The sequence below is a fragment of the Sciurus carolinensis genome, chromosome 7, assembly GCF_902686445.1.
Source record: "Sciurus carolinensis chromosome 7, mSciCar1.2, whole genome shotgun sequence".
Classification (NCBI taxonomy): Eukaryota; Metazoa; Chordata; class Mammalia; order Rodentia; family Sciuridae; genus Sciurus; species Sciurus carolinensis.
In genome coordinates this window covers 124262583-124283552 of record NC_062219.1, presented here as the reverse complement: position 1 = coordinate 124283552, position 20970 = coordinate 124262583, and the positions used below count along the sequence as shown (strand labels likewise).

Below are 20970 nucleotides of genomic sequence, written 5' to 3'. Positions count from 1 at the left end.
CAGACAGTTGCCTTGTGTGGAACCTGGCAATATAAGATTTGTTCGGGTATTTCCCCCATCTCTACTGGGACTTCAAGAGCTCCTGGTTTCTCTCTCAGTTGACATTAGACTATATCTATAAGTCTGTGTTCCTGTGAGCATAGTGTGAGAAAATGGGGAGACCAGCTCATTCCTGAGCACTAAGACGCCTTCCCACACTGACATGTAATCTGTTTCTTAATCAGCCTTCCGGTTTCAGCAGAAACAGGGTTGGGATGTCTTCATCTCTGTCTTAACTTTATATTACACTGAGCTGCAACTTCTTACTTCCCTAATAAAAATGAGAATCTGGATACGGATTTATATTCAAATTCTTGCTATAAGATGTGGTTTCTGAATTAATAAATGAAAGGAAGATTTCCAAAACTTGAGAGAGAAAATATAAATTGAAACTTTCCAGAATCTGTTGTTGCTATGCTGAGTGTGTTCCAGGTGGGAACAGGAGAAGACTGTGAACAGCTGAATGTAGACAGGGTGGTGACCAGTCTGTGGTCAGTTCATCCTGTGCTTGGATGTGGTCACTCTTCACCTAGGTCATCTTACCTGCTCTGCACCTTTGTACCTTCCGAGGAACCTCGTCCCACCAGAACCTATGATGTCAAGAACTCAGACACAGTCAGGGCTTTATCTTTTCTCCAAGATCATGGGCAGCAAGAGCATTGTGTGACAGGGCCAGCCTAGGCTCTGGCCTGAGTCCAAACTGCAGCCCATATCTTTTTTAGTTTCTTAGTTTATTTAGAGAATATGTCTGTTCTTGTTCTTGTGTATGAGTTCTGGTCTCATTCTCTTCTGGGTGTCCCTGTCTCTGACAGCAGCAGAAGTCATTTTCCTGTCATTGTCCCACATGCCCAGGATAGTCCTTGCACACAGGGGTCTCTGTGGTATCCAAAAATGAATTTTCAGACATGTCCAGCTCTTGTTCTCATGCTAGAGTTATTTCTTGGATTGTATTTTCCATCATTTCTCAAATATATTTGGTACCAAGGATTGAACCCAGGAGTGCTTAAGCCCTGAGTCACATCCCCAGTCCTTTTTATTTTTTTATTTTGAGACAGGGTCTCCCTAAGTTGCTTAGGGCCTTGCTAAATTGCTGAAGCTGATCTCAAATTTATAATCCTCCTGCTTTAGCCTCCCAAGTGGCTGGGATTACAGGTATGCACCATCAAGCTCAGCTTCCCTGATATTTGTAAAGGAACCAGATTTGGAGAATAGCAGAGAGGAAGGACCCACGATCTCCAATATTAAATTCCTGTTATAGGTTTTTGTCTTCTCTGCTCACCTATGTCCTGTCTCTGCCCTTAGCTCTATGAATCCTGGCTCAGATTCTTACTCCTGGATTCACACAATAGAGTCTAGTATAGATTTTTATTTGCTTGACAAATAGGAACATAAGTCAAGGATTATCTTTCTTGAAGAAAATAATGTACTCATGTGCTGTGAAATACAGGAGGGCTTTTATAAGGGACAGGATGAGAGAGGGCAGAACTTGTGAGAAAAACCCAGGTGACCCTGACCTCAGTGTGAAAGTATTATGTATAGGATATGCAATTTTTGCATCTAGGGTACATCAGAGAACTATAAAAGGTCAAAATTGCCAGCAATGTAGGGCAAGTGTTCTGGGGGAAAGAGACAGGAGATACACTCTAAACAGAAAAAAATGGTTCATGTAGGAGGTAGCAAGTGTTATGAGGAAGGTGATCCAAAGTGTAAGTGTCAGGGGCAGGCAAGATGGCTGTTTTCCTAGGGTGATCAGCATATACCTCCTTAGGAAGATGACCTTTGAGGAAAGATTTGAAGGACATGAAGGAATTTGTCATGAGGATGTTTGGAAGAAGTTTATCCTAGTTAGAAGGAAGCTTCATTGCAAATGCACAAGGATGGGATCCTGTCTGTGTGCTCTGGGAAGCAAGGATTCTGGGATCTCCTGAGCAGAGACATTAAGAGCTCAGAGCTCCAACCAGTTCCAGTAGGACTGGAGGTTGTTAAAAGGTTCTTACTTTGAGTGGGGCAATTTTGAGCAAAAAGAGAAACAGTACAACTTTTGTTTGCAAAGAACCACTCTGGCTGCTATGCTGAGAACAGAATTAAAATGGGCTAGCAAGACAGCAGGGTAAAGTGTAGGGAACTCCTGTAGTCCTCCATGATGGACATGTCAGTTACATCACCTGGGGAGTGAGCAGAGGAAACAGTAGTGATTGGATTCTACACACATTTTTTTTTTTTGTAATTATAGATGGACAACATGCCTTTATTTATTTATTTATTTTAATGTGATGCTAAGGATCGAACCCAGTGCTTCACACATATTGGGCAAGTGCTCTGCCACTGAGCTATAGCCCCAGCCTCTGGATTCTACACACATTTCTGAAGATGGGCTTCACCTAATTCCTAATGTATTAAATCTTGGGTATGAGAAAGAGAAGTAAAGAAGGACATCAAAAATTTATGAGAGTGTAATTAGGACCATGTAGTTGCCATCAGTGGAAAAGGGGTAGATGCTTACAAAGGCATACCTGAGGAGGGGACTTGGCAGGCACTCAGGAGATGTTGAGCTGGGATGTCCACTAAAAATGCAGGTAAGGTGGCCAGGCTGACAATGGGACAGACAAGACTGGAGACATTGAGGAGAAATTTGGGGGCTGGAGAAATAAATTTGAGAAATCACATCTTACAATATTTAAAACCTTGAGAACTAATGAGGGCACCCAGGAAGCAATGACTAAAGAAGAGAAAGGGAGCCCTGGAGCCCCAGTGTGAGTGACACGATCAGACCACACACCCAGCACATTGCATGGTTATGGCACTGCAGAAACATGCAGACCAGGGACTCCCAGACTTTCCTATGCACAAAGTCAGGAGGATCTCAGTTTCCAGGCCACCCTGGGCAATTTAGCAAGACCCCATCTCAAAATAAAAAAGGGCTGGGAATGTAACTCAGTGGTAGAATGCTCCAGTATTCAATCCCCAGTTTTAAAAAAAAAAAAAAAAGGAGGAGGAGGAGGAGGAGGAAGAGGAAGAGGAGGTAGAAGGGGAGGGAGGGAAGAGGAGAATGAGGAGAAGAGTATTTAGTTCTTTGACAAGACAAGCAACACTTTACTTCATGGGCTAAAGATGTAAAGAACTGTTCACAGAAGAAGCTATAGAAGTCACTAATAAGTACTTGAGAAGATGATCATCATCATTAGTCATCAAAGAAATGCAAATTAAAACTACAATGAGATACCACCTTATATCAATTAGAATGAACAACATTAAAAACACTTGAGAAAATACCACATATTAAGAGGATGTGCAGCAGTTGGAAATCTCATGCATTAGTGCAAGAAATGAAAAAAAACATTATCCCCATTTATAAAACAGTATCATAATTACTGATATAATTAAATATACACTTGCCTTATGACCCAACAATCCCATTCTTAGGTGTTTATCCAAAAGAAAATAAAACATGTCTACACAGACTTGTACTCAAATATTCATGGTGGCTTACTAACCCCCTCAACCTCCGCCAATTCTCAAAACAGTAGTATCCGGAAAGGGTAAGTACAAGAACAATGTAAAATATTCCCTCAATAACTAAATATGTAGTATTCGTGTTGCTATTCCTTTCTGTTTGAGTGAATTACCATCTAGCATCACTTCCTTTCAGGCCAAAGGACTTCATTTCAAATTACTCATGGTGAAGGACGGCTAACAAGGGGTCTGTCAGTTTCATTTATCTGAAAGTGAGTATATTTTGCCTTCTTTCCCCCTTTTTGTTTATTAAGATATTTTTGTGAAACACAGTGTGCTAATTTGGATATAAATTACATGAATATTGGTAATTGTTAAGAATCATGTAACTGTCACCACAACCAAGATGTGCTCTTATCTACCCTTACCCTAGAAAGCTTCCTCATGTCCCTTTGTGTTTGATCGTTCCCTTTACTCTAGTCCTGTGTGACCACTGACCTCCTTTTGGACTGTAATTTTGATTATTTTAGAATTTCACATACATGCAATCATATGCTATGCAGTCTTTTTTATAACATAATTATTTTTAAGCTTCGTCCATGTGTGTATTAATATTTCACTCTTGTTACTAAGTATTACTGAAATCCTAGTTTATAAACTGGTATAGCTACTGAAAAGTTGATAAATGGGTGTGTTATTATGAGTTTGGGTCTATTATAAATTAGAAAGTCCTTAATTTTAGCTAGGTGTCTACTCTCCTCTAAGGCCACAGACTCTGGAATATGCTGAATAACTCACACTCACATCTCAAACTCTGGACATGAGAAAATGAGCACAGAGATAGAGTTAAGGGTGGGACCCCACTTCAACTTGCTTTCTCCTCTCCCAGTGTTCCTCCTCACACCAGAGATTTCAGTCTCCCCCAAACACCAGGACTTCAGGAAGTCTTCATGAGGCACCAAAGAGAAGTCATGAGATCCACAAACTTTGTGTCCATAATCACCAACAGGAAATCTTTCCTGAAGTCTGCCCACCTCTATTCCTGTTGCAGCCTGAGTATATTCCTCCATTAGAGCTTAGGATATACAGATCATGATTTTAGAACACTCTGCTTCCCCAAATCCATAGCTTCCTAACCCTCCTCTTTCAGGACTAAGCTCAAATGTCATGGCTCAGTAGTAATCATGAACAGTTACAATCATCTCCCTCATCTTCCCTACCTGGTTCCTACTTTGTGACCCTCCTTTTACTTCAGTTATTTTGCTATTTATGTTTTGTGTCTTCCATTTAATGGTAAACTCCTCGAAGATAGCAATTTTTGCTGGAGTTTGGTTTGATATATCCCAGGGGCCTGGAATACTGCCAGGCACATAATAGATATGCAAACATTTGTTACGGATGAATAAATCAAAGGACCAGACCTCCTCAAACCTTTCTGGGAGAAGAAAGGTAAGAGTTTCCTGGATGTTTGGGGGTCCTCTTTGAGCACATGTGCATGGAGTGGGGCTACTTACTACCTTATCCCAGTGTTCTATAATTATCATTGTAGAGGTTTTTCACCTCATTGGTTAGATTTATTCCCAGTTTTTTGTTTGTTTGATGTTATTGTGAATAAAATTGTTTTCTTTATTTCTTTCTCAGCAGATTCATTATTGGAGTATGGGAAAGCTATTAATTTTCGCATGTTGATCTTGTATCCTGCTACTTTGATGAATGTGTTTATCAGCTCTAGAATTTGTTTATCAGCTCTAGAAGTCTTTTGATGAAGATTCATGTCTTCAGCAAACAGAAACATTGCAACTGCTAGAAGAAAAGGTAGGGTCAATGCTCCAATATATTGGCACAGGCCTTAATATAAGGCCTTAATAAGACTCCTAAAACTCAAGAAATAAAACCAAGAATCAGTAAGTGTGATGGCTTCAAATTTAAAAAGCTTCTGCACAGCAAAGGAAACAACTAAGAGCATGAACAGAGAGCCTATAGAATGGGAGAAAATCTTTGCCAGCTACTCTTAATAGCCAGAATATATACAACTCAAAAAACTTAACACCAAAACAGCCAAATAACCCAATCAAAAAATGGGCAAATTAGCTAGGAGACATTTCTCAAAAGAAGAAATGCAAATGATCAACAAATATATGAAAAAATATTCAACTTTCTTAGCTGTCAGGGAAATACAAATCAAAACTACACTGAGATTTCATCTCACTCCAATTAGGCAATCATCAAAAATACAAATAATAAATGATGTCAGGGATGTAGCAGGAAATGTACACTTATATATGTTATTGATGGGACTGCAAATTAGTACAACTGCTTTGGAAAGCAGTAGGGAAAGTCCTCAAAAGACTAGGAATGGACCCACCATAGAACTCAGCTATCCCACCCCTTGGTATTAATCCGAAAGAACTCAAAATCAGCATACTATCATGATATATGCATACTAATGTTTATAGCAGCACTATTTACAACAACCTTATGGAACTGGCATAGGCGTCCCTCAATAGGCAACCAGATAAAGAAAATGTGTTTTATACACACAACAGAGTTTTACTCAGTTATAAAGAAGAATTAAATTATGTCATTGGTGGTAAATGTACGGAACTGGAGAATATCATGCTGAGTAAAACAAGCCAGACTCAGAAAGTCAAGGGTTGAATGTTTTCTCTTATTTACAGGAGCTAGAGGGAATAAGAAATTAAAAGAGGGGATTTCATGAAAATAGAAGGGAAAACAATGCAATAAAGGAAGGGGAATGAGGGGGAGGGAGGGAGGAGGGAGAGAAAAGGAGAGAAACAGCAGAATGAAATTAACTATGCCTATATGTATTATGAACATATCACAATGAATTCCACCTTTATGTATAACAACAATTCACAATTTTTAAATAAATCAATAAAAAAGTTAAGTCAAATAAATCTAAATGTAAAAAACAACTTCTAAAACTCCGAAACAGAAGTTTTGAAATTGGATTAGCAAAAAATTTTAGCAACATGAAAAAATAAAGTAAAAAACATAAAATACAAAACAAATACATTATGAAGTGGATTTAATCAAAATTAAAACATACCTAAAAACATAAACCACAGACAGGGAGAAAATCTTTGCAAGACATAAAAGTAACTTAGAACCAATAAAAAGAATATATAAAGAATATTTGTAACTCAATGAAACAAACAACCCTTTCCACAAGAAAACAGAGGAAGCTTAAAAAATGCTGTTATATACTATAGTCACACAGCCACATCAAGGTTTATAGCAGCTCAATTCACAATACTACTCAGCATTTGCAGGTAAATGGATGGAACTAGAGACTATCATGCTAAGTGAAATCAGCAAATCCCAAAAAACCAAAGGCCAAATGTTTTCTCTGATAAGCAGATGCTGATTCATAGTGCAGAGTGGGCAGGGAAGAATGAAGGAACTTTGGATTATACAGAGGGGAGTGAGGGACTGGGGGTGGGGATGGAAAGGATGGTAGAATGAATCAGACATTATTACCTTATATACATGTATAAAAAATAAATAAAATTTTAAAAAGAAAGTGCTATTTAACTTGCTTTTCTTAAGTAAAAGAGACATTTTTCACTAAAAAATGAAAAAGACTACACACTATATGACTGCTATTATACAAAAGACTACACACTATATGACTGCATGTATATTAAATTCTAGAATATTCAAAATTACAGTCCAAAAGGAAATCAGTGGTCATCCAGGACTGGGGGTAGATGGGAAGATCAAACACAAAGGGGCATGAGAACTTTCTCGGGCAAGGGTGGATGAGAGCACATCTTGGTCATGGTGGCAGTGACGTGATTCTAAGCAATTACCATGTTCATGTAGTTTTATATCCCAAACTAGTGACTTTTATTTCACATAAATATCTTCATTTTAAAAAGGCAGAAAGAAGACAAAATAAATTCATTTTCAGATAAATAAAATTGACAGTTTTGAAGGAAATGATGGTAGATGATAACTCATTTATACAGAAAGGAATAACTAACAACAGAAATATTACATAATTAATATGAAATATTTTTACATTATTTATCTTCCTGGACATTATCATCTTGAGTACCTGGGGGTTAGAAAGTCCTTAATTTTAGACCCTGCCAGGTGATGACTATCCTCTAGATCCAGGGACTCTACAATTTGCTGAACATGTCAGGCTCACACCTCAAATTCTGGATTCAAGAGAAGAGCACAGAGAGAGTTGGGAGTAGGGTCCCGCCTCAGCTTGCTCTCTCCTCTCTCAACCTTCCACACACACCAGGTACTTGACCCTCCCCAAATTCCAGAAATTTAGAAAGTTTTCATGGTATGAAATTCATCTGGAAGAATAAGAAACCCAGAATAGCTAAAGCAATCCTTAGCAGAAAGAGTGAAGCAGGGGGTATCACAATATCAGATCTTCAACTCTACTACAAAGCAATAGTAACAAAAACGGCATGGTATTGGTACCAAAATAGACAGGTAGCTCAATGGTACAGAATAGAGGACATGGACACAAACCCAAATAAATACAATTTTCTCATACTAGAAAAAGGTGCCAAAAATATGCAATGGAGAAAAGATAGCCTCTTCAACAAATGGTGCTGGTAAAACTGGAAATCCATATGCAACAGAATGAAAATAAACCCCTATCTCTCACCCTGCACACAATCAACTCACAATGGATCAAGGACCTCGGAATTAGACCAGAGACCCTTTATCTTATAGAAGAAAAAGTAGGTCCAAATCTTCAACATGTTGGCCCAGGATCAGACTTCCTTAACAGGACTCCCATAGCACAAGAAATAAAAGTAAGACTCAATAACTGGGATAGATTCAAACTAAAAGGCTTTCTCTCAGCAAAGGAAACTATCAGCAATGTGAAGAGAGAACCTACAGAGTGGGAGAAAATCTTTGCCACTTATACTTCAGATAGAGCACTAATCTCCAGAATCTATAAAGAACTCAAAAAACTCTACACTAAGAATACAAATAACCCAATCAACAAATGGGCTAAGGAAATGAACAGACACTTCACAGAAGAAGATGTACAAGCAATCAACAGACATATGAAAAAATGTTCAACTTCTCTAGTAATAAGAGAAATGCAAATCAAAACTACCCTAAGATTCCATCTCACCCCAATTAGAATGGCGATTATCAAGAATACAAGCAACAACAGGTGTTGGTGAGGATGTGGGGAAGAAGGTACACTCATACATTGCTGGTGGGGTTGCAAATTAGTGTAGCCACTCTGGAAAGCAGTGTGGAGACTCAGAAAGCTTGGAATGAACCCACCATTTGACCCAGCTATCCCACTCCTCAGTCTATACCCAAAGGACTTAAAAGCAGAATACTACAAAGATGCAGCCAGATCAATGTTCATAGCTGCTCAATTCACAATAGCCAGATTGTGGAACCAACCTAGATGCCCTTCAGTTGATGAACAGATAAACTTGGTATATTTAAACAATGGAATATTACTCAGCCATAAAGAATAATAAAATTATGGCATTTGCAGGCAAATGGATGAAACTGGAGAATATCATGCTAAGTGAGATAAGCCAATCTCAAAAAACCAAAGGAAGAATGATCTCACTGATAAGCAGATGATGACACATAATGGGGGGGGGGGCAAGACTGTATAGAGGGAAAAGAGGGGTGGAAGGAGTGGGAGGGTAGGGAAAAAAATAACAGAATGAATCAAACAACATTACCCTATGTAAATATATGATTACACAAATGGTATGCCTTTACTCCATGTACAGAGAATCAACATGTATTCCATTTTTGTTTACAATAAAAATAAATTTTAAGCAAAAGAAAGCCTTCATGGTATACAAATAGGAAATAGTTTTGAGATCCACAAACTCTGTGCCCAGAATCAACAACAGAAAGTCCTTCCCTAAGTCTATCCACCTCATTCCTGCTTCAAGTTCAGTGCATTCCCAAGTAGAGGCCAGGATGTGCAGATAGTGATCCTAGAACATTCTTCCTCCACAACATCATAGACTCTCTGACCCTGCCACTTCAGGACTGAGCTCAAATGTCTCCTCTCAGTAAAGCCTACAATGAGAATAAGCAATAAAAGCTACAACCATCTCTTTCATCTTCCCTACCTTGTTCCTTTTCTCTAGACCATTCTATTTTCTGACACTCCTATCTTTCACTTCAGTTATTTATGGTTTGTGTCCTCCATCAGAATGTAAGCCCCATGAGGGCAGTGATTTTTGCTGGAGTTTGGTCTGATGTAGCCCAAGGGACTAGAATAGTGCCAAGCACATAATAGATACTCAAACACTTGATATGGATGAATAAATCCAAGGACCAAAACTCCTTATATCCTAGGAAAGAAAAGGTAGGGAAATTCCTGGATGTGGTTGGGGGTCTCCTTGTGTATATGTGTGTGAGGGTTACATACTTACTTAACCCAGGCCCAGAGCCCCTCAGCAAGCCCTGCACACACTGGACATGGCACCAAGCCCATGACCAAGACAGGAAACCGACCACATTTGGAGTTGGTGGGGTGGGGTGAGGGTCAGGTCATGGGATGCTGACACATTGGAATCCTCCTCATCCCAGCTGCAACTCATGGATTCACTCTGCTTCCCATCTCCCAACCCCGTCCCAGCTGCAGCCTGGGGAGCCCTTGGGAGCCTCCCCAGGCCACAACCCCCACACTCTGAAGTCACATGACAGGAACCAAAATAAAATCAGAACCACAGAACCATTCATTTAGAAAAATGGAGGTGGCAAGGTGTGAGGCCCAAGGAATGTAACAACGCACCCTTTTCTGCTTAGGTCCTAAAAGGGAAAAGAGCAGGACTCCTGTGTCCTGGACTCTGAGGGCTACAGAGGGGTGGCCCTCCAGGCTTCAAGAGAGTGGATCTAAGGCCTTGAAGAAGGGTCCACCATTGATGTCCAGAGGGCCAGTGGAACTGGACGTCTGGGGAGGTAGAGAGAGAACCCTCAGGTTCCGGAGGAGATGCTGGGCAAATGCTGGAGCTCCTACACATCACAGATCTGGTTTTATCTCAATATCTTCTTTAGCTTCTACCACATCTACTCTGGTCTCTCTGGGACACCATTTCTGTGGCCACACTTTTAAAGTGTAGTCAACTCAGCCCACAGTCCCAGGTTCCTGCAGCAGGTCCCACTGACTGAGGATACCCAAGTAACCAAGGCTTGTTCAGATCGCCTGGGGCTGGACTTGGAAAGCCCATAACACTATAGCACAATGAGTGGGACCCTGGGAACCCCAGAATCAGAGATCAGGGCTGGACCCTTCACCATGGGGCACAGACCTGGCTCTCCTCTCTCCTCCTTGACTCTGCCTGCCACCACCCTATGGTGAGGGGGTTGGGGTGGATGCTGGTTATAGAAGAGGGGGAATTCCCTTAGTCACTTTCCCTCCCTCGACTTTTCCCATTTCTTCCATGTGTTTGAATTATACTATACCTGTAAGTACAGAAATCTGATTGACAGAATTAACATTTGTATCATTACCAACCTGGTTAAAAAAACAAGGCTGCCCTCCAGCACCCCAGCCAGAAGCCCCTGAGCCTCATACCAAAGGAATCTCTCCCTCCCTCACAGTTGTTCACTAGGATGACCCCTCCCACGTCCCTTTCCAATCAGATTCCTCCCCCTCCCCCTTGGCCTCCATTTCTTTAATGTGTGGATTTCTTCTGTTTTCACTTCCCCAGAAGGCCTCCTCCTTTTTTTTTTTTTTTTTTTTTTTTTTTTCAAGAGATTAAGCTGTTATTTGTCCAGACATTTTTTGAGGGGGAAAAGCAGGAGGGAAGGGACAGGCAAGAGGCCTTCTGCCCATCATCAATTATAGTAATAAAAATTAGAAAGTCCCAGAGAACTTGATAGGAGGCAACAAGGCCATCCTTAAAACTTATACTTCTAATATAAAAACACTGTTCTTCCAGGAACTTACCACATACTCACAAACCATTGATATACTGTTGCCTTTTAAATCCATGCACTAAATTTAAGATTACTGGTGTATACAAATAACAAACCAAATAAAATTTGCCTTCCAAAACACACCTATATTATACCATGTGAACCAAGGACCTGGGCTTTGCTAAAATATTCATGATTAAAATGTAAACAAAAAATTTTTTTACAAAGTTTAGAAATAAAGGCAGCTTTTTACCCAGATTTCTCACCAGTTTACCAAATTCTAATGTAGGTCATTAACTGTTCACAAATGATTCATTTTTGGACTTATGGTTTAAAGCCTCCAGATTGAAAAGGTGCTCTGAACTTCTGACTTTCAAAACAACTTGAACATCCCTATGTGCTTCCTGTGCCTCAATTTAATTTTAAATAAAGAGCAGGAATATCATAAATATGACTGACTTAAGTCAACAACTCCTGTTAAACTGGAGAAAACAGTATCACCCCTCATCCCAATCCACAAGGAAAGGACTGCCAGTGGCGCGTGTGTGCATGTGCACCTCTGTGTGTGTGTACATAGTATACACGTGGGCACACAGATACAGAGACAAGTAGATATAGGTACATATATCTCAAAAAAGGCAGTAACAAAAATACCAAACTATGCTTGCATTGTGGCAGCGGAATAAGACAGTGTTAGAGTGAAGGGGGAAATGGTTAGGATCTATTACAGATTTAAATGACTATGATACTAGCTTAATTTTTACCAAACTTGCCTGTAACTCCCCTCCCGACAGACAGACTTACAAGAGAAGGAGTCCTCCTTACACAAAATGCTTTGTGTTCACATCAATCTGTACTATTCAGAACAAAACCAGTTCTGCTGGCAGAGATTGTGGGTTCGCAGGGACATTTAAGCTTTCATTAAACTGGAAAGCAATCAAGTCTTTATGTCTACAAATTATACATTTAATAGTTCCACAAATTTGGCAAAGTTCATGATGACATCTAGGATGTTTTCACCAAATCGTAGACATAAATATGGAAATCATCATCAAACTTGATGAAATAGACGGATGGTTTGGCTTCTACTTGATGAATGACCATGCCAGTCCTTTTCGAGCCATCTTCTTTGGCATATTCCACTTTTTTGCCTACCAGGCTGTCCACAACTTCTCCTGGTTCCCTTTCTGCTGGAGGTGAGTTATTGGAGTCAGGCATGATGCGAAGGTCGCCTTCTTTGTAATCGTCTAGCAGCTGGTACATGTACAAGACAGGGTCCTTCTCATAGGTGATGTAGAACCACGTGTTCATGACAGGTGCCCGTGCCAAGACCATTCCCCTCCACTCATCTTTAGAGCCATCCTCTGTCTCAAACATATGTTGCACCGCTTTGCCAATCATTGTGTCTGCCAAGTGTGCATCGCTGATCCGAGATGTTGCAACTCTATCAGGTAGGACTTCAAGCGCAGAAACTCTTTCGTCTTTATTAAGTTCTAGTCCGTAAACACAGTCAAATCCATCATACTTTATAAGATACAAAGAAGGATTCATGGGCACCTGGTCCAGGACGGTCCCCTTCCACTGGGTTACGGGGCCGATGCCCTCTCTCCACCCATGCTGGATCCTGCAGCCTACGATGTTCCGCTGGGGCTGAGACACAGGCTTGCTTGGCCCCACACTGCTCCGATGTTTTCTCAAGAGGAGAAGAACTCAGCATGGAGCCTAAGCTGGGAGCTTGTGAGATGTCCTCTTCTTCATCATGTTTGCAGACACTCCAGCATGGCCTGCATCAGCTCTGGACCGCTGGCCAGGTGTCTTTCCGAATGGGGTCTTCATTCATCTGTATTTATGTGAGCAGCAGAGCTGCTAGACTAGGGTGAAAATTCAATATTCTCCAATTGAAAACTTTCCACAGAATGTCAGTCTTCTTGTTAATCCACCATCCAAGTGCCTCTTTTACAAGCTCAGCAAAAATGTGAGGAATCACAAGTACTCTGGAAGGCGGGGCGCCGGCCAGCAGACCAGGTGCACCGCCTCCTCCTTTTTTATGTCAAAACTCCAGGGTTCTTCCTGACCCCTATCCCATCCTAGGGTTAGAAAATCCGGGGTTGATTCCTTGAATGAGACCCCTTCATCCTGAAAGTAGCAAGAGAACAAGTATCAAGGACTCAGTAGTCCAAGGTCCATACAGGAGACTGAGGGCACCCAGTACATTCATGGGATCCACTCCAGTGCTGGGAAACTGGCCTTTATGGTCTTGAAGGCATAGATGTGCCCTGAGGCAAAGGTCATTTCATGGGGAGGAAACATACTTTACCTTGTGTTTTGGGTAGCAGTTCAGACTCCAGAACGAGTGGCAGAGCCCCCTGCTATGAAGAGCCCTGTATAGCTGCTGGAAGCCCAAGGAGACAAGGGACCTAAGCAGTCCCAGGTGAGAATGGGAAACAGCAGCTTTGGTCTTCTGAGCTCAGCCCTGTGGCTACACCTGCAAGCTGCTGTTCTGCCCTCAGATTCTTCTTAAACAACTCTGAGGAGAATGAGGCTGTGAAATGAATGGGGCAGAGAGGGCCATTCCAGAGACTATGCATCAAAGAGGAGATGAAGATACTTCTGGAGCAGCCCTGAACTGCACAGGAGTTAGAGGGTTATTTTGACTCACAGTTCTGGAAGTGCAATACCATGGGACACATCTAGAAACAGGCACATCCTGTTAACAGAATGCCAAGGTGGAACACAGCTTGACATAATGAGAGACAGGGAACACGTGTGTATGTGTAGCCTTCCTACCTACCCCCCTACACTCCCTCCTCTCTCTCTCTCTCTCTCTCTCTCAATCTCTCTCTTTTCTCTCTCTCCCCCTCCCTCATCCTTGCCCTCTCCCTCTCCCTCTCTCCCCTCCCTCCCTCCCTCTGGAGTCACCTGTATTTAATCATGGAAGCTCCATACTGACAAGCTTATCTAATTCTAAATATCTTCCAAAGCTCTCATCTTCTCAAGACCTCTCAATGGGGATTGAATTTCAACATGTGAACTCCTAGGGGACACACTCAAATCATATCTAAACCACAGCAAATTCTAAAGTGCCGTTTCAGATTCTAAATCTTCTGCTAAATTTTTTATAAAAATAGATCTACATGAACTCCAGGATATTTTATATATGTTGTCTTCAATACATATTTTCTTCTACCTAAGAATAGACTCCTGTGCCTCCTTATGTTCATTAAAAATAACAATGATGCCAAGAGTTCCAATGAAATACAGACAAGTTCTAGTGATGGGCATGTTTGAAAATTTATGACTGTGAGGTAATAATTTATGTTATAGATAGTATGTACTTTTTAATTATTAAAATACCCATTCAATGTTCTAAGGCATGGTATACTTTAGAGATATCTCATAGTCAAACAGAAAAATCTATGGTCTCCATACTTCATTATATGCATCATAATATATTTTATTCTGGGGAGAAAACTGAAAACTAATAACACTGTAGACATTGGATTCAATATGGTAACTACTAGCTACACATGGTTATTTATTTAGAAAATTAATGGCATAAATTTAAAAATTCAATTGTTTGGGGCAGTAGCCACATTCCAAGTATTCAATAGCCACATGTAACTAGTAACTACTATGCTGAATGCAGATATAGAATAATTTTGTCATCATTGTTATGGTTTGGATATGAGGTATCCCCCAAAAGTTTGTGGTAATGCAGGAATATTCAAAGGTAAAATTATTATGACAGCAGTAACCTAATCAGTTGATCCTAGTTTAAAGGGCTGGGTAGTAACTGTAGACAGGTGGGGCATGGCTGGAGGAGGTGGGTCACTGGGGGTGTGCCCTGGAAGGGTGCATCGTCCCTATGGTCCCTTCCTCCATCACTCTTTCTGCTTCCTGACCCCCACCATGTGCTGAGCAGCTTTCCTCCACTGGGCCCTTCTATCATGATATGCTGCCTCAACTTGGGCCCAGAGCAACTCAATTGGCTATTTACAGTCTGAGATATCTGAAACCATAAAACCCAAACACATTTTTCTCTTCTAAGTTGTTCTTGCTGGGTATCTTGGTCACAGCAATGCAAAAACTAACTAAGAAAAAAAAAAATCACAAATGTTCCACTGAAAGTATCAGCACTACAGACCCCATGTTTATATAACTCCAGTTTCATATGTTGAAATCTAATACCAAATGAGATAGTATTCAGAAACTGGGCATTTTGGAGGTGATTAGGTCACAAAGGCAGAGAGATTTGGACTTTCATTAAGCAGACCCCAGAAAGCTGTTGCACCCCTTTTGCCACATGAAGACACAGTGAGAAGATGGTTTTCTGTGAGGAAGTTGCCCTCACTAAACGTGGAGTTAGCCACCCACTTAAGTTGTAATCCCAGCCTCCAGAACAATAAGAAATTTCTGTTGTTTATTAGCCACCCTGTCCATAACATTTTTATTATAACAGCCAGATGGAGGAATGACACTGTTCTAAAGTCAAGCACACAAAATAAATAAATAAATAAAATAATAAAGTCAAGCACATTAGGCCCACTTAAAATGAAAAAGAAAAGAACTGGGGATGGAGCACAATGGTAGATTATTTGCCTAGCATGTGCTAGGCCCTGGGTTAAATTCCCAGTAGCAAAAGAAAAGGGGGTTGGAAATTAATATTAATTCTCATATAAATCACATCAGATTTAGTACATGCATACCAAAACCCAAAATGCACCATGACTGAATCTTCTATCTGATACTTTCACATATAAACTGTTCCTAATTCCAAAGGGGAAACCCATGTCCCTCCAGTTCTGTTACCACACTGAGGATGCTCTCTAGTATCACATTACCAGGTAGCTGTTCTCTTATAGAAGAGTCTGGAGCAGAGTACTAGCTGTTTTGGGAAGCAGGGAGTCAAACTCAGGGAGAGGAATTCTGGAAATGAAGAGGCAAAGAAGATAGAGTCAGCTGGCAACTCTCCACAGTTTACTCAAAACCCTGGTTATCAAGCTGTCATCTGTGGAATCCTCAGAGGCGCTCAGATCCTTTCACAGGATCCACAAAGTCAAAACTATTTTTGGAGTATTACTAAGACATTATTTGCATGAAAATAAGACACAGCAAGAAAGGAAGCTATGGTACCAAACATCAACAGTAGTTATTCTATTCTTCACCACCTCTTAGCTACAGAAGAAAAAAGAAGTTTTCACTTAAACAAATCCTGGTTGGAGTATTAAAAATTATTAATCTTATTAAATCACCATTCCAGAGTTCTTATTTTCACAATATCTTATGTGATTAAATGGGAAAAACACATAAAACACTTCTATCTGCATTCCAAAGTAGAGTGTTTGGGTCAACAAGATATTTTTTGAGCTGTAGTAGCCCCCTTTTTACAGAATATCATTCCTACTTAAAAGAATGCATGACAAATTATGATTACTTAGACAAATATTTGGTCAACATTCTTAAAAACAACCTGAGCATGTCCCTTTAAGATAACCCATTGATAGTATTTTTGCCAGTGATAAAATGCAAGCTCTCAAAAGGAAATTAGAATCTTGGAGAACTTGAATCCACTACCATAAACTTGACAGCTTCTCAAAACTTAATACATTTTTCTGGTGAAATCTGTGGTAATATTAACATGTGATTTTTTTATAATTTGTACTTTAATGTGTCAACACTGGATCACATGCATGGCTTTAAAGAACATGATGCATTATTGGCACAAGATTCATTCAATATGTAAGAAACACAAATGTACGGTAAAGCAACAGAATAGGAACTATTGTATGATATTGTTTCATAGACCCTTTAGGAAAATAGTACTTGAGTCATTTCAGTGCAGTAGCATTGATAAATATCCAGTTATCTAAAACACTATGAAAAATATTCCTCCTACATATTTGTGTGAGGCTGCATTTTTTCTATTTTTCAACCAAAATAACAGATAAAATGCCAAAGATATGAAAATCTAGCGATTTTCTAAGGAGATAAATACAAAAAGAATTTGCAAAACTGTAAAATGCAAAAAGGTCCATTTGTCTCACTATGTTGTTTTCTTTTGGAAAATAGTTATTTCTCCTTAAAACTATTATATATTAACATGCTATTAGTAATATTCTAAATGAATCACATTTTTTAAAGTGGCTTTAATATGACAAACATTACTAGATATAGTCCACACAAACATAATTATTTGGGGGATCCACACTAATTTCTAAGAGTGTATAGAGATCGTGAAACCAAAACGTTTGTTAACTACACTTAGCTCCATGGCCAGGAATCAGGGAGACAACGTTCCAAAAGGAGAGGGTCAGGACAGAGGCCCGGAACCCAGGTGTGACTCTATCAGTCTCTAGCCCTACAACGGTGTCTGGATAGAGAAGCCAAGTCTTGGGAATTTCCCACCTCCAGAAGTTTTCTTCCCCGAACTCGTGTCAGGTCCCTCTGCCTGGACACTCGTGACACGGCGCCAATTCTCCCGCCAATTGCGTGTCGGGTTTCCAGAGAACCCAGTCAGCGTCGCTGCGGTTCCAGGTTATGAAGTCCCCACCGACTGGCGGAGAGTCATATCCTCCAGACCCTGAGAATGGAGGTCTTGGCTCTCCAAACCCTCCTGCTGCTCTCTCGGACCCTGGCCTTAACCGAGACCTGAGTAGGTGTGTGCAGGGTTTAAAGGGAAATGGCCTCTGTTGCGGGAGGAGCGAGGACACTGCCGGCGGGGCGCTTGACCCGGGGAAATCCTGTCTTGGTTGTGGTTGCACGGAGATCCAGACCTTCCCCACCTCCGCCACCCCTTGCCTTGACCCTCCCATCTCATCCCCTGCCCCCTGGTCGCCTTATTCTTCCTCCCCTTTTCGGTCTCACGGGTCCCAGCGCCCGCGTCTACGCCCGCCCTTCCTATCCCACTAACCTGGGATCCCCCTGACCAGGGCCGGGAGGAGGGTCTCAAGGGCTGCCCACCTCCAGGCTCCCACTCCCTTCTCTATGTCACTACCGCTGTGTCCCGGCCGGGCCACGGAGAGGCCTGGTACATCTTTATGGGCTACGTGGGCCACACTCCGTTGGTGTGCTTCGGTAGCGACTTGGGGAATCCCAGGGCAAAGCCGCGGGTGCCGTGGACCGAGCAGGTGGGACCTGAATATTGGGACCCTAACACACGGATCGTCGAGCGCAGTGCACAGACTTTCCGAGTGATTCTGAACGACCTGCTGGGCTACTACAATCAGAGCGACGCCAGTGAGTGCCCTGGGACCAGAGCGGAGGACGCCGGACACCTTTCTTGGCCCCATTCTCCATGGATGGGTCCGAGTGACGCAGCTTCACCCTAAGGCCGCGGGACTCGCAGGTCACCTAGACCGGCAGAAAGCCCCAGAGATTCACTCTGGCTGGGTTTTCGATTTCAGTGGGAAAAGACTCTGACCAGTCACTTTCCGTCAGTCTCATTCGGGGCAAGTCCATGGGACGGGACCGACAGAGTGGCGGTGCCAGGGTCTCATACCTACCAGACTATCTGTGGCTGCATCATGCGACCGAACCGGTGCCTCCTCCACGGGTACACTCAGGGCGCCTAGAACTACGTTGAGCTCAAGAAGGACCTGCGCTCCTGGACAGCAGCAGCGGTCACCGTGGTCCAGATTACCCAGCGCAAGTGGGAGGCTTCGGGTGAGGGCCTAAATGGAGGAGGAGTGCATAGAGTAGCTTGGCAGATATCTGGAGTACCAGATACCAGGTACCAGGGGCTGAGGGTATCTCCCCGATCTCCTGCAGATCTCCCTACCCACCTCCCAGAAGGACAGGAAAATTGGGCTAGAATATCCCTCTACCCTGAATCCAGAGATGATCGAGTTCCCCTGAGTTTTTGGATACTGTACTAAAGACCCACACTACTCTCGGGACTTAAGGATCCAGTTGTTACTATCTAGGGGTGCTGGATTTGATGTCTCCGTTCAGCAAAGAATTGAAGAACAGAACACAAGGCTGAGGAGATAGTTCAGTAGGTAGAGTGCTTGCTTTGTAAGTACAGGACCCTGGGCTCCGTGTCCAGAACGGGGGTGGGGGGAGGACAAAAAAACAGAGATAGCAAGCTGCAGGTTTATTGCAAAAACGACAGGTAGAAGGGACCCCAGAGTTGGGAGTCCAGTGGGGGAGTTTTAGCCTGCTCTTTTTATGTTCTCTGAAACTTCCTCCTTTCCTTAACTTCTTCCCTGTCCATGCTCTCCACACTGTTATTGATCAGTGCCTCCTCTGTCCATGTCTGTTTTAGTTTTACTATTTGATCCCTCACTTTTTGAACTTATGTTCAAAGCTTCTGTGGGATTGGGTCGCCTGCTTGTGTCCACTTTCCTCAACTAGGAAGTTACCTCATCAGAAGACCCTCTCCAAGCTCCCTTCCTTTAGTCCTGCCCCAGACCTCCTCAGTTGCCCTCTAGCTCTGGCTGCCTAAGCCCTTTTACATCTCCCTCACAGTCTCTCCTGAGTTGAACAGTCCCTGAAATAACTGACCAGCTGTCCCCTTTGCCTCTGGTAGCAGCCTTAGGAATCACAAGGAGACTTTCTCTTATACTTTGTTCTCTGCCACAAACCTGTTTCTTTGGAGGTCCAACTCCTGTTTTTCGAAGTCTCTGGGACTTCACTCAGGTCAAAATGTTAAGTCCCTCCCACAGACCTAGCACCTCATCCTGGGCTGTCTGGCCCTATTCTAGAACTTTCCAAAGAATAGGAATACTGTCCCAGATACCTGAGTATTGACTAGTGGCTGAGTTTTACACTCTCTTCCCCACCTCAATTGTAACATCAGTTACCAGGATGATCATAAGAATGTTTCTTCAGTAGCCCAAGGAAGATAATGCAAAAAGTTTTAATTTCCTGATATTTCTACAGTGCCCCCAAAGACACCTGTGACCTACCACCCCATTTCTGACAATGAGGTCACCCTGAGGTGCTGGGCCCTTGGCTTCTATCCTAAGGAGTTCACCCTGACCTGGCAGCAGGATGGGGATGACCAGACCCAGGACATGGAACTTATGGAGACCAGGCCTGCAGGGGATGGAAATTTCCAGAAGTGGGCAGCTGTGGCTATGCTTTCTGGAGAGAAGCAGAGATATACATGACATGTGCACCATGAGGGGCTGCCTGAGCCCCTCACTCTGAGATGGGATAAGGAGGGGGGTAAGGGCACAGAGCATGTTTGGGGGAAAGCAGGAGCTATTCTGGAGACCCTCAGCAGGATCCAGGATGAAAGCTATGCATCGGGGCATGAATAGGTCAATTTTCCAGTGCTACAGTGAAATACCTGAAGATGGGTACTTAATAAAGTAGTTTAGTATCTACTAATGCTGGCACCAGCATCATTTGGGTTCTGGTGAGGACCTCATAGCAGATGGCATCAGAATGGTAGAAGTCAGTACAAGAGAGAGAAATCACACGGCAAGCCTAGAAGCCATAGAGAGGAGATTCTTTTATAGTAATTTGTTCTCTAGAGAACTAGGGATCCCATGAGAGCAGACCCTCAATGACTTAAGGACCTCCTGCTAGACACTACCTCTTAAAGATCCCACCATCAGAACACGC

At 42.1% G+C, this 20970-nt stretch overlaps 2 pseudogenes; one reads left to right on the top strand and one right to left on the bottom strand.

Annotated features, from left to right (window-relative positions):
- LOC124989344 (patr class I histocompatibility antigen, A-126 alpha chain-like) overlaps positions 1-20970 on the top strand; it is a 34261-nt pseudogene that overhangs the window by 12433 nt on the left and 858 nt on the right.
- Positions 11200-20970, bottom strand: part of LOC124988329 (spindlin-1-like) — a 40388-nt pseudogene continuing 30617 nt past the window's right edge.